The following is a 6479-nucleotide window of genomic DNA, read 5'->3' as shown; positions in this document are numbered from 1 at the left end:
CTTTTCCTGAAAATGTAAACATTATCTTTAACTTACACAGGTACAAATGAATTTCTCTTATTTTGGTAAACCAAATCTGGTTACTATCAGTAATGGAATGAGTTCTTTTCCTGAAAATGTAAACATTATCTTTAACTGTTACACTGGTACAAATGAATTTCTCTTATTTTGGTAAACTAAATCTGGTTACTATCAGTAATGGAATGAGCCCTCACCAAAAATTGTCTTAAACTACTGATGTTAAAATAGGACAATCATGATCAGAAGATTTAAGAGTAGCAAGAGTCAGGCTGAATTCATTTAATTAATATTTACTGAACACCAACTGTGTAAGGCATTATTTGAGATGTAGTGGTTCCAAAACATACACATATCCCCCAAAAAACACAGAAAATGTTCACTCTTCACACTCCTGGTAGGACAAATTAGTACAACCACTTTGGAAAAATGGTTTGTTATCTAATAAAACTAAAGATCCAGCAATTTCACTCTCAAATACGGCCCAGAGAAACTCCTCTTGCACATTTCCATCAGCACACATGAAAAAAAAAAAGTTCATAGTAGTAGTATTCATAACGGCCAAAAACATCATCAACCCTAGAATGGCTATGTAAGTTGGGGTATGTTCAAATAATATGATGCCATATGGCAATGAAATGAAACTACAGTTCTACATAATGACATGGATGAAAGTTACAAACATACTATTTGGTCTGAAAGAAGACACAAAAGAACACTTAGAGTATTATTCCGTGTATATAAAGTTCAAAAGCAAACAAAATTAAGCTATATGGTTTGCAATGAAACCTAGATAGTAACATCACAAAGTAAGGATATCCTATATTATAAAGAGGTAATATGCAAATTGACTCTCATGCTGTAACGCTGTCACAAGATGGCGGCACACACAGTGGGGGCGGGGCTGGCAGGTCCCAGCGGCCACTTTTCACTGCTTCTGCCAGGGTTTCCACAGCCCCACGGCCGCTGCATGCGGACCAGAGGCAGGGCACCGGGGTGGCACTCCAGGACTCAGGGCGTCCCATGGCACGGGGGCGAGGGGGTGGATATCCCGGGTCTTGCGTGATTTCGCCTAACAGGTCACTAGTAATTATCATAAATGTTGGACTAGTCATACCTCTGAGCAAAAGTATGGTTTACAAGCTAGGAGAGGCACACAGCAAGCTTCTTCAGGGTGTAGCAATGATATATTTCTAGGTCCCATTGCTGGTTATATAGGTACTTTTTTATAATTAATCTTTATACAGTTGTTTTGTTATTTCTCTATTATGTTCCATAATTAAAATTTTCAAAACATATGTTAAAGCAATCCAAGAGTGTACATACAGTTGACCCTTGAACAACACGGTTTTGAATTGCATGGGTCCACTTATGAACAGAGTTTTTTCAAAAATACTACAGTTTTTTTCCCTCTGTGGTTTTCTTAACATTTTTTCTCTTGCTTACTATAATGTAATACAGTATATACATACATAACATGCAACATATGTATCCACTGACTATTATCGGTAAGGCCTCCAGTCAACAGTAGCCTATTAGTTTAATTTGGGGAAGTCAAAGGTACACATGGATTTTCAACTGCATGGGGGAATTGGTGCCCCTAAACCCTGCATTGTTTAAGGGTCAATTATGTGTGTGTTTAAATTTTATTTACATATTTACTTACTAAGTATATTTATTTAATACTTATTATAAATAATACCTATTTATTTCTTCCAATGTCTAAGAGTAAATAAATGTCTTGCACAATACACCCTTGATTCCCCACCCCCCAAGACAATTTAGGATGAGAACTGGGTAACAGAGCAGGGCCACCCAGAAATGAATACCTACAAACAGGCTTTCTTACTATACTTGCTTTCTTTGAGTTTATATGTAATAACACCTAAGATCTGTATTTCAAGAAAATTTTCAATACAGACACAAACATTTAAATCTATGTATGTATGGCTACCTACCAGGAGCCATTACTGAATACCCGAAGTATTATAAGAAATAAACAAAAGCCTCTGAAAAAGCAAAGCCAGGATACAAGTATAATTTGGTTTTACCATTTTAGTTTAATTGTGGTCTGAAACCTCCAATGACTTCCCATCTCACTCTGAGTAAGAGCCAAAGTCCTGACAATGGCTTAAAGCCCAGCACAGTCTGGACATCATTTCCTCTCCTGCCTCATCTCCGATTACATTCTCCTGAGCTCACTATGTTTCAGCCACACTGCCCTTCTTTGCTCTTGTTCCTCAAACAGAATAGGCTCGTTCCTGTCTCAGGGCTTTGTACTTGGCCTTTCTCTACGACTCTTCCCTGAGATATTCTTTTGGCACACACCCTCACCATTGTTGGGTCTTTCTGTAATTGTCACCAATTCTGTGAGGCCTACCCTGACACACTTAAACATGTAATCCTTACCCCTATAGCCCCAATAGTACTCCTCCATTATTTTTTTCTATAGCACTTGAAGTCATCTACCTTATTGTAGTTGGAATGTAAGAAGGTAGACTCTTGTCTATTTTGCTGCTGCACCCGTCAGTGTACGGCACGTGGAAGACCAGAAATAAATACTTACTTAATAAATGATTGAATTAATTTCCTTTTCTTTTGGATTTCTATCCTTGAAAGATTAAACAATAATTCCATACACTCCAAAAAACAAAGTTTCCTCTTTCTATATGCCAAAATTAATAATAGCCCTAGCTGGTCTGGCTCAGTGGATGGAGCATCGGCCTGTGAACTGAAAGGTCCCAGGTTCGCTTCTGGTCAAGGGCACATGCTCGGGTTGTGGGCTCAATCCCCAGTGGGGGACTTGCAGGAAGCAGCCGATCCATGATTCTCTCCCATCATGGATGTTTCTATCTCTCTCCCTCTTCCTTCCTTTCTGAAATCAATAAAAATATATATTTTTAAATAAAGAATAAAGTTTGTTTTACTAACAAGTTTCAGATTTGTGTTCTTATTAATATTAATGAGTGACAGGTAAGATTTATATAAAGTTGATATAAATGAAATTATATTTCCCCTAACAAATGTGCAGTGCCTGTTTTAATAGCAATGCTGGGAGAGCCCAAAGACACAAGGACTCCCCTGAATTGCTGGTGCAGGTACACAATGGCATAATCACTGTGGGAACTGCCTGACAAGATACAGCATGAAGACTGAGTGATTGCTTCTTTTTACCTATACTTTTTGTTGTTTTTCTGTTTGTTTTTTTTAATCTTTAAATTCTTTATTAGTTAAGGTATTACAAATGTATCCTCATCCCGCCCATTAGTCCCCATCCTCCCCCGGCCCCACTCATGCTCTCATCCCCCTGCTGTCCATGTCCATTGGTTTGGCTTATATGCACACATACAAGTCCTTTGGTTGATCTCTTCCCCTTACCCCCACCTCCCCTACTTTCCCTCTGGGGATTAATAGTCTGATCGCTGTTTCTCTGTCTTTGGATCTGTCCCTGTTCATCAGTCTATGTTGTTCTCTATATTCGACAAATGAAAAAAAAAGCAAAAAAAAAAAATAAAGCATGCTTTACTTTTATAATCAGGAAAAAAAGGTTTTTAAAAATTTTGCAAATAATATATAATTTCAAGAAATTCTTCACATTATATTTTTACTAACACAGAAACAATAAAGGCTCTTGTTGTATATCTAGATGAAACATCCCAAGAAGGAAACTATAGTTAGAAAAAAAATTATTTTTGACTTAAGAACTAAATTTTTATGAGTTTCCAGAGTAGAAGGGAAAACAAAACTCCATGGTGTTAGTATTCCATACAAGAATATAATTTTTTTTCTACAGAAATATTTAACATAGGAACATTTCTACACAGCATAAAATGTGGGACTGAGGTGATAAAGTGCAGGTAAGGGACTCCATTCAAACAGTGATTACAATGGCATGAGGAGGACAATTCACTAAAGAAAGTCTACAGGGTGACAAGTTAAATTCGGAGTAAGCCTAGATCCAAAGGTTACTTTCCAACCAGAATAACCTGTGACCTGAACCATCTCCTAAGATAACAAATCTTAGAAAAAATGCACAGCCATCTCATGTTGTACAATTATATTTATTACTAAGATTTCCACCCTAACCGGTTTGGCTCAGTGGATAGAGCGTCGGCCTGCGGACTCGGGAGTCCCAGGTTCAATTCCGGTCAGGGGCATGTACCTTGGTTGTGGGCACATCCCCAGTGGGGAGTGTGCAGGAGGCAGCTGATCGATGTTTCTCTCTCATTGATGTTTCTGACTCTATCCTTTTCCCTTCCTCTCTGTAAAAAATCAATAAAATATATTAAAAAAAGATTTCCATTTTAAGTTTTATCAATTGTTTTTAAAAATATGTAGCACATAAATTCTTCTCAAATTCTTAAGATTGTTGATATATTCATGAGGTGAATCTACCATTAATATATATTCATATATGAGGTGGCTGCCCAAACTAGTTAAGGAATTCCTACTCAAATACTTGCAGCTGGCAGAGTGTATTATTAGAGAAGAGTAACAGTTTTCATTTGTAACACTTCAGCATTCCAACTGCTCAAAGCTCTGAATAGAATCCACCTTTAAGTGGGAGGGGAAATATGGAATATAAAAATTAAAAATATACTCAGCCTCACAATAATGAATAAAAGTATAGTGGATTAAAGACTCCAGAAAAAAATTATAAATGGAAAAACACTGGTCATTGAAACATATGGTCCCAGATTAAAATTTACCTGTAATAATTCTAATCTAAGGTGAAGGTTTATATTTTTTAAATGCTTAATTTGGATAAGAACACTCCAAGAACTCTTCATAAATATCGACTATGTTTGGATCATGCTGAACTTACAAGGTGACAAAAGAAGTGCATGAGCTTGCCCGAGCTGGTTTGGCTCAGTGGATAGAATATCAGCCTGCAGACTTGAAGGGTCCCAGGTTTGATTCCAGTCAAGGGCACATACCCGGGTTGCGGGCTTGATCTCCAGTAGGGGGCATGCAGGAGGCAGCCAATCAATGATTCTCTCTCATCACTGATGTTTCTATCTCTCTCCCTCTCCCTTCCTCTCTGAAATCAATAAAAATATATATTTTTTAAAAAGAATTGCATGAACTGGATTGAAGCTAGGCCTACATTTAGTGGGCAGGGAATATTATAGGAGTTAAAAAAAAAAGCAGTAAAAGAAAACATAGGGGGAGAAGGGGAAGCGATAATTATAGACATCTATGAAAAACAGCTATTGGATATGAGACAATAAAATCACAAAATATTAACATGCAAGGGTTGCCAAATTTATCATATTCCAAAATGAATCCATAGGAAAAGAAATTTTCAGAGCCTCTGGCCCTAGTAACAGAAGACTGTTGGGTGGTGGGCACACAGTGCAATATGCAGATCTTGTAACATAGAAATCCACATCCTATTAACCAATGTAACCCCAATAAGTTTAATTTAAAAAAAAAGATTTGCATTCCAAGTTGTGGAAGATTCTCCTCATTACTCCCTCTCCTCAAATGATCCCTCCTTCTCTTCAAAGTGCTAGACCAAGTGGAAGAATTCACATAGAAAGAAACTTAGAACAGAATCAAAACACCAAAGCAACAACCAAAAGAAGGAGAAAAAGAAGTGAGAGGAGGAGAAAACCATAAGGGATATGTATGAGGCTTTTGTTCACTGGAGTTTTGTTTTTAATGGCAAAAAAATGAAAACAATTTATATATCCATCAAAGGGATTTGGGGAAACTGTGAAACAGTCTTACAGTGAAATAAAAATAAAACAGCTAAAATGAGGGACTTAGATCTGTATGTATTCAGATGAACAGATGTTGAAAAACAATAATAAATGAAAAAAATGACTTCCATAGAATTTACTTACATATTTATACATACATTTATATATTTCACACACACTGCGCTGGAGGGATGCCCACTGAACTTATGGTAACAGGTTGTCTCTGGGGAGCAAGGGTGGGAAAAAGAACTGAGCAAGTGGAAAAAAAGGGGGGCTGAAGGTGTTTGTCACAATCTCTCTACTTGTTTGGTTTTTTGAAAAAACTTCAAAACCAATGAATTCAGAGGAAAAAGTAAATTAGAAAAGTTTTGAAAAATCGACATCAGAGCAATATTTCAAACAGACAATACTGCAATTGGAATCAAACAAACAAAATAAGCCAATGAATTCAGTTCCTATCTTCTCAATAATGAAAAGTCCAGCTTTTGTTGGTAAAATATTTTTCCTGGTTGATGGGAATTACACAGCACTAGGGTTACTTGAAAAGGGAGAGAGTAAACAGACTGATTTCATAAACTTCAGTAAAAAATTACATTTTAAATAAAAATACTACCACCATAGTAATCCAGCATATCTTCAGAGAGGCTGTAAATCCTCATAAGGAACCATGTTTCCACAGAGTACCTTCTCTTTCCTTTCTAACCGCTATAGAACCTCTGTTCTGTTCTACCTTCTAAACCTTCTGTAGACTGTCCT

At 36.9% G+C, this 6479-nt stretch overlaps 1 long non-coding RNA gene across 1 annotated transcript in view; it reads right to left on the bottom strand.

Annotated features, from left to right (window-relative positions):
• LOC107184747 overlaps nucleotides 1-6479 on the bottom strand; it is a 16146-nt gene that overhangs the window by 8593 nt on the left and 1074 nt on the right. The window contains exon 2 of the long non-coding RNA XR_001515642.1: nucleotides 4704-4727. This is a non-coding gene — a long non-coding RNA (uncharacterized LOC107184747). The remainder of the gene's footprint in view (nucleotides 1-4703; nucleotides 4728-6479) is intronic.

This window comes from Myotis davidii, unplaced genomic scaffold (assembly GCF_000327345.1).
Source record: "Myotis davidii unplaced genomic scaffold, ASM32734v1 scaffold327, whole genome shotgun sequence".
NCBI classification, from domain to species: domain Eukaryota; kingdom Metazoa; phylum Chordata; class Mammalia; order Chiroptera; family Vespertilionidae; genus Myotis; species Myotis davidii.
The sequence above is the reverse complement of the archived record's forward strand: the minus strand, read 5'-3'. Positions and strand labels throughout refer to the sequence as shown.